Genomic DNA, 8,217 nt, shown 5'->3' on the forward strand with positions numbered 1-8,217 from the left:
CGGACTGAGTCCGGCGGATCGAAGCTTACGTCACAAAATTCTACTTTTGCCGGTCTCGAGCCTTTGATAACTAAGGCGTATCAGCCTCGCCACAAATACGCTGCGGAATACGCAGCGTATTTGAGGTTGACGGCTTGATAACTAGGCCCCTCTATCTGAATCACGAAAGAAAAAATATGGGTTCAGTGTCCCTTTAACATAGCTTTTTGAGCTGCCTTCTTTGGGTTCCCTTTTACCATTGTGCAGTCTCTCACATTCAAGAAGGGAAGAGGTGACAAACTATAAAGGTAGAGGAGTAAAATGTTATAAGACATATGCTAATGCACCCATGAAAGGGGAGAAACAACAAAATCTGTGTCATACCAAGGAGTAGAAAACTAAGCCACAGATTGGTACTTAAACTTCGAGTGTCCCAGGAGTACATAGAAACAAACAGAAATGGTATCAGGTATCATGCATGGTCAAAGACCCTCATGCTGACTGTTTATCAGATTTTGAAGTGGTAAATTGTTGCTGTATTTCACTGTTGGTTGTTCTGGTCTCCAATTCCAGTATATCTAATATGCAGTGGGAATCCTAGTTAAGTTCAGATACATTTGCAAATTATAGTCTTTGATCTCACATTTTTGGGTCACTTAAGCCACCTTGTATTTTGGAATAAGTGGTTGCCTGAACAATCAAACTGTGCTTCCAAAAATCCCTTGCCAGATAAAATGATTATTTTCCAAACATAAAATCTATACATGTCACTATAGTTAATTAATTATGAGATCCTTATGCTGTTACTGGGTTTAAAGGGACATGAAACCCAAAAAAAATCTGTCATTAATCCGATAGAAAATATAATTTTAAGCAACATTCCAATTTACTTCTATTATTTAATTTGTTTTATTCTTCAGATATCCTTTGTTAACGAAATAGTAATGCACATGGATGAGCCATTCACAAGAGGCATCTATGTGCATCCACCAGTCAGCAGCTACTCGCTACTGAGCCTATTTATGGATATGCTTTTCAGCAAAGGATATCAATATAATGAAGGATATCAATATAATGAAGTGAATTAGATAAAAGAAGTAAATAGGAAAGTTGTTCAAAATTACATGCTCTTTCTGAATCATGAAAGAAAAAAGAAAACTCCATTTAATGATCTAAGCAACTGGAGATTTACAGCCTGTTATTTCCTAGTTTCATCCTTGATTGTGCCTAAAGGTTTCTGGTGATTTTGAAACTGAAAAGGAAGGCACATAAGAGGTAACGTCCTAGTGTGAACGTAAAAACATAATTTATGTAAGAACTTACCTGATAATTTAATTTCTTTCATATTGGCAAGAGTCCATGAGCTAGTGACGTATGGGATATACAATCCGACCAGGAGGGGCAAAGTTTCCCAAACCTCAAAATGCCTATAAATACACCCCTCACCACACCCACAATTCAGTTTAACGAATAGCCAAGTAGCGGTGTGATAGAAAAAGGAGTAAAAAAGCATACAAAAAAGAGGAACTGGAAATACAATTGTGCTTTTATACAAAAAATCATAACCACCAGAAAAAGGGTAGGTCTCATGGACTCTTGCCAATATGAAAGAAATGAATTTATCAGGTAAGTTCTTACATAAATTATGTTTTCTTTCATGTAATTGGCAAGAGTCCATGAGCTAGTGACATATGGGATAGAAATACCCAAGATGTGGAAGTCCACAGAAGAGTCACTAGAAAGGGAGGGATACAATAAAATCAGCCATTTTCCGCTGAAAAAATTAAATCCACACAAATATGTTTTTCTCATAAATTGAAAGAAAAAAACTTAAAACATTAGCAGAAGAATCAAACAGAAACAGCTGCATGAATAACTTTTCTACCAAAGACTGCTTCAGAAGAAGCAAATACATCAAAATGGTAAAATTTAGTAAATGTATGCAAAGAAGACCAAGTTGCTGCTTTGAAAATCTGATCAACTGAAGCTTCATTCATTAAAGCCCAAGAAGTGGAAACTAATCTAGTAGAATGAGCTGTGATCCTCTGAGGTGGGGATTGTCCCACCTCCAAATAAGCTTTATAAATCAAAAGCTTTAACCAAGATGCCAAAGAAATGGCAGAAGCTTTCTAACCTTTCCTAGAACCAGAGAAGACAACAAATAGACTAGAAGTCTTCCTGAAATATTTAGTAGCTTCAACATAATATTTCAAAGCTCTTACAACATCCAAAGAATGCAAAGATCTTTCAAGAGCATTCTTGGGATTAGGACACAAGGAAGGAACAACCATTTCCCTACTAATGTTGTTAGAATTCACAACCTTAGGAAGAAATTTAAACGAAGTCCGCAAAACAGCCTTATCCTGATGGAAAATCAGAAAAGGAGACTCACAAGAGAGAGCAGACAATTCGGAAACTCTTCTAGCTGAAGAGATAGCTAAAAGAAACAACACTTTCCAAGAAAGTAGTTTAATATCCAAAGAATGCATAGGCTCAAAAGGAGGAGCCTGCAAAGTCTTCAAAACCAAATTAAGACTCCAAGGAGGAGAAATTGATTTAATAACAGGCTTGATACGAACCAAAGCCTGAACAAAACAGTGAATATCAGGAAGCTTAGCAACCTTTCTATAAAATAAAACAGAAAGAGCAAATATTTGTCCCTTCAAAGTACTTGCAGACAAACCTTTATCCAAACCATCCTGAAGAAACTGTAAAATACTAGGAATTCTAAAAGAATGCCAGAAGAATTTATGAGAACACCATGAAATATATGTCTTCCAAACTCGATAATAAACCTTCCTTGAAACAGACTTACGAGCCTGTAGCATAGTATTAATCACTGAGTCAGAGAAACCTCTATTACTAAGCACTAAGCGTTCAATTTCCATACCTTCAAATTTAACGATTTGAGATCCTGATGGAAAAACGGCCCTTGAGACAGAAGGTCTGGTCTTAGAGGAAGTGGCTAAGGTTGGCAACTGGACATTCGAACAAGATCCGCATACCAAAAACTGTGAGGCCACAATGGTGCTATCAGAAACACATATGATTGTTCCATAATGATCTTAGAGATCACTCTTGGAAGAAGAACTAGAGGCGGAAAGATATAAGCAGGTTGGTAAAACCAAGGATCCACTGCCTGAGGATCCCTGGACCTGGACAGGTACCTGGGAAGTGTCTTGTTTAGATGAGAAGCCTTTAGATCTATTTCTGGAAGACCCCACATCTGTACAATCTAACAAAATACATCTGGATGGAGAGACAACTTTGCCCCTCCTGGTCTGATTGCTGAGATAATCCGCTCCCAATTGTCTACAGCTGGGATATGCACCGCAGAAATTAGACAAGAGCTGGATTCTGCCCAAGAAAGTATCAGAGATACTTTTTTCATAGCTAGGGGACTGCAAGTCCCACCCTGATGATTGACATATGCCACAGTTGTGATATTGTCCGTCTGAAAACAAGTGAATGATTCTCTCTTTAACAGAGGCCAAACCTGAAGAGCCCTGAAAATAGCAAGGAGTTCTAAAATATTGATTGGTATTCTCAACTCTTGAGGTTTCCAAACCCCTTGTGCTGTCAGAGATCCCCAGAGAGCTCCCCAACCTGAAATACTTGCATCTGTTGTGATCACAGTCCAGGTAGGACAAACAAAAGAGGCCCCCTGAATTAAACGATGATGGTCTAACCACCAAGTCAGAGAAAGTTGAATGTTGGGATTTAAGTATATCAATTGTGATATTTGAGTATAATCCCTGCACCCCTGATTCAGCATACAAAGCTGTAGAGGTCTCATGTGAAAACGAGCAAAGGGGGTTGCGTCCGATGCGGCAGTCATGAGACTTAAAACTTCCATGCACATAGCCACTGAAGGGAATGATTGAGACTGAAGGTTTCGACAAGCTGAAACCAATTTAATTTGTCTCTTGTCTGATAAGGACAGAGTCATGGACACTGAATCTATCTGGAAACCTAAAAAGGTGACCCTTGTCTGAGGAATCAAGAAACTCTTTGGTAAATTGATCCTCCAACCATGTCTTTGAAGAAACAACACTAGTTGATTTGTGTGAAATTCGGGTAAATGTAAAGACTGAGCTAGTACCAAGATATTGTCCAAATAAGAAAACACTGCAATATCCTGTTCTCTGATTACAGATAGAAGGGCACCGAGAACCTTAGAAAAGATCCTTGGAACTGTTGCTAGGCCAAATGGAAGAGCAACAAATTGGTAATGCTTGTCTAGAAAAGAGAATCTCAGAAACCGAATGTGAAGATATGCATCCTGTAAGTCTATTGTGGACATCTAATGACCTTGCTGAACAAAAGGCAAAATAGTCCTTATAGTCACCATCTTGAAAGTTGGGACTCTTATAAAATGATTAAAAAAACTTCAGATCCAGGACTGGCCTGAATGAATTTTCTTTCTTTGGGACTATAACTAGATTTGAATAAAACCCCAGACCCTGTTCCTGAAACGGAACTGGTATTATTACCCCTGAAAGCTCTAGATCTGAAACACACTTCAGAAAAGCCTGAGCCTTCACCGGATTTGCTGGAACTCTGAAACCTATTCGATACCCTTGAGAGACAATACTCTGAATCCACTGATTTTGAACAGAATCTGCCCAAATGTCTTGGAATAATTTCAATCTGCCCCCCACCAGCTGAACTGGATCGAGGGCTGCACCTTCATGCAGACTTGGGGGCTGGCTTTGGTTTCTTAAAAGGCTTGGATTTATTCCAACTTGAAGAAGGTTTCCAATTGGAACCAGAGTCTTTAGGGCAGGATTGGTTTTCTGTTCCTTGTTCTGTCGAAAAGAACGAAAACGATTAGAAGCTTTAGGTTTACCCTTAGATCTTTTATCCTGAGGCAAAAAAACTCCCTTCCCCCTAGTGATAGTTGAAATAATTGAATCCAACTGAGAACCAAATAAATTGTTACCTTGGAAAGAAAGAGATAGTAATCTAGACTTAGATACCATGTCAGCATTCCAAGATTTGAGCCATAAAGCTCTTCTAGCTAAAATATCTAAAGAAATAGATGCAACATCAATTTTGATGATATCAAAAATAGCATCACAGATAAAATAATTAGCATGTTGAAGCAAACGAACAAAGCTAGACAAATCAGGATCTGTTTCCTGTTGCGCTAAGCTATCCAAGCGAAAGGTTGATGCAGCCACAACATCAGCCATAGCAATGGCAGGCCTGAGAAGATAGCCAGAATATAAATAAGCTTTCCTTAGATAAGATTCAAGTTTCCTATCTAAAGGATCTTTAAAAGAAGTACTGTCAAGAGTAGAAATAGTCCCATCAACTTTTGGGACTTTTTCCCAAAACTCTAATCTAGCCGCTGGCAAAGGGTACAACCTTTTAAACCTAGAAGAAGGAATGAAAAAAGTACCAGGCTTAATCCATTCCTTAGCAATCACATCAGAAATAGCATCAGGAACTGGACAAACCTTAGAAGTAACCACAGGAGGTTTATAAACAGAATTTAAACGTTTACTAGTTTTGATATCAAGAGGACTAGACTCCTCAATATCCAAAGTAACCAACACTTCTTTTAACAAGGAACGAATATACTCAATCTTGAAAAGATAAGTAGATCTGTCAGTGTCAATGTCTGAGGTAGGATCTTCTGCTTCAGAGAGATCCTCATCAGAGGAGGATGTTTCAGTATGTTGTCGGTCATTAGAAATTTAATCAATTTTATGAGAAGTTTTAAAAGACCTTTTACGTTTATTAGAAGGCGGAATAGTAGACAAAGCCTTCTGTATCGCATCAGCAATATAATTTTTCATATCAACAGGGATATAATGTACATTAGATGTTGAAGGAACAACAGAAACTGTACTAGTACTGATGGAAACGTTTTCTACGTGCAGAAGCTTATCATGAAACCTGTTACATATCTCAGCTAACTTACAACAAATACACTTAGCTTTGGTAGAACTGTGATCAGGCAGCAGGGTTCCAACAGTTGCTTCTGAGACAGGATCAGATTGAGACATCTTGCAAAATGTAAAAGAAAAAACAACATTAAAGCAAAATTTACAATTTCCTTATATGGCAGTTTCAGGAATGGGAAAAAATGCAACCAGCATAGCCCTCTGAGCATATAGAAGGCAAGAGGCATATAGGAAGTGGGGTGAAAAATAAACTAAATTTTTTGGCGCCAAGTATGACGCACAAAGCAAAAGGAGGTTGAATTTTTTTTTGGTGCCAACAACATCCGGAAATGACGCAACTCGCATCATAACAGACGCAACCTCATGCAAGGAAACCTGGTGCCAACTAAGACGCCAGAAATGACGAACTTGCGTCATCAAAGACGTACCTTTGCGCCAAAAAAATTCTCGTGCCAAGAATGACGCAATAAATAACAGCATTTTGCGCCATCGCGAGCCTAATTTTGTCCACAAAATTAAAAGAAAAAACAGTCAATTTGAAAAAAGGACTATACCCCAGGTAAGACAAATAACTTCCTAAACATGCTTCCCAAACTGAAACTGACAGTCTGCAAAAGGAAATATACATAAACCTGATTAATGGCAAATATAAGTAAAATACATATATTTAAAACTTTATATTAATACATAAAGCGCCAAACCATAGCTGAGAGTGTCTTAAATAAGAAAAACATACTTACCGAAAGACAACAATCCACATATAGCAGATAGCCAAACCAGTACTGAAAAAGTATCAGCAGAGGTAATTGTATATAAGAGTATATCGTCGATCTGAAAAGGGAGGTAGGAGATGAATCCCTACGACAGATAACAGAGAACCTTTGAAAAAATTTCCCGCAAGGAAAACCATAAAATCAATAGGTGATACTCCCTTCACATCCATCTGACAAAAACTGTACTCTGAGAGGAATTGGGCTTCAAAAATGCTTAGAAGCGCTTATCATAGAAGAAATCATAGAAATTAATCACAAACTTACTTCACCACCTCCATAGGAGGCAAAGTTTGTAAAACTGAATTGTGGGTGTGGTGAGGGGTGTATTTATAGGCATTTTGAGGTTTGGGAAACTTTGCCCGTCCTGTTAGGATTGTATATTCCATACGTCACTAGCTCATGGACTCTTGCCAATTACATGAAAGAAATCTAAATCTGCAGCAGGGACAGTATAATTTTTATTATTTGTGGCAAAGCAAATTCTATTTGTCCTCAATCAACTTTCATTATGATACAACAAACACAATGTAAAAATTAACAAATTATTTAGAACAAAAATCATCCTTGTTAATGACCAGACATAAATTATATTTCAAAACAGTTCTTTCAAACATAAGGTGACACTACATTAATCTCCTCCTCACCACTACCAGACCCCTCAATAGAAATGCACATTACCCCAAATCCCTTACTGCTAAATATTCTAACTATAAAAAACCACATGAATTAGACTGCCTATATAATCCTGATTCTGGACAGCCTCAACCTACACACCTACCTGACTTATAGATCCTGACTCTGATATGAGTCACCTCAAGGGAACCCCAGTAGCCTGCACCTGAGTCTACACCTGTACCAGTGGCCTGTATCAGAGTCTACAACTGTACTTGTGGCTTGTACCAGATGCAGCACCTGTATCTGTTTCTGCAGCCCTGAATGTTTATGTGGCCTGTACCAGTTCCTGAGGCAATGCCTGTAGTGTGTACCAGTTCCAGAGGCCTTTATTAGTTCCTGCATTCTTGTATGTGGCCTGTAACAGTTCCTGCAATCTGGCTTGAGCCTATGGCCTTGCCAGCATCTGAGTATAGTACCCTGTCCTTACTTGAGCAATCTGCTAGAACAAATGATTCAGCTGGATTTCAGAAATTGACTCCCAGCCAAGAGATTGCGGCACAATCAAAGTTCAGTGCAACTGAATTGGACTCTTAAACAGAGCTGGCCAGTACCTAGGCAACAATACAAGCTCGAGAACATTCTGCAGCACCTTAGCCTGTTTCACAGAAAACTCCTGCCTTCAAGAGGCCTTAATGTCAGCCTATCGTAAGAATTTCACAGAGTGTGAGTGCGTTGGGGGACTCCTTTCACCAGAAAACTTGATTACTTTGGTATTCAGTATAGATGCTTGGTTTGAAGAAAGGCAAGTTGAGAGAACAAAAATCTACATAATATTGTTTCTGTTTCCCTCATCTAAAAGACCTTCTCTTATTCAAGCTACCGAACCCTTGGAAGTAGGCTCTGCTCAGTTTTCCCGCATGTGAGATAATAAATAGCTT

The sequence above is a fragment of the Bombina bombina genome, chromosome 1, assembly GCF_027579735.1.
Source record: "Bombina bombina isolate aBomBom1 chromosome 1, aBomBom1.pri, whole genome shotgun sequence".
Classification (NCBI taxonomy): Eukaryota; Metazoa; Chordata; class Amphibia; order Anura; family Bombinatoridae; genus Bombina; species Bombina bombina.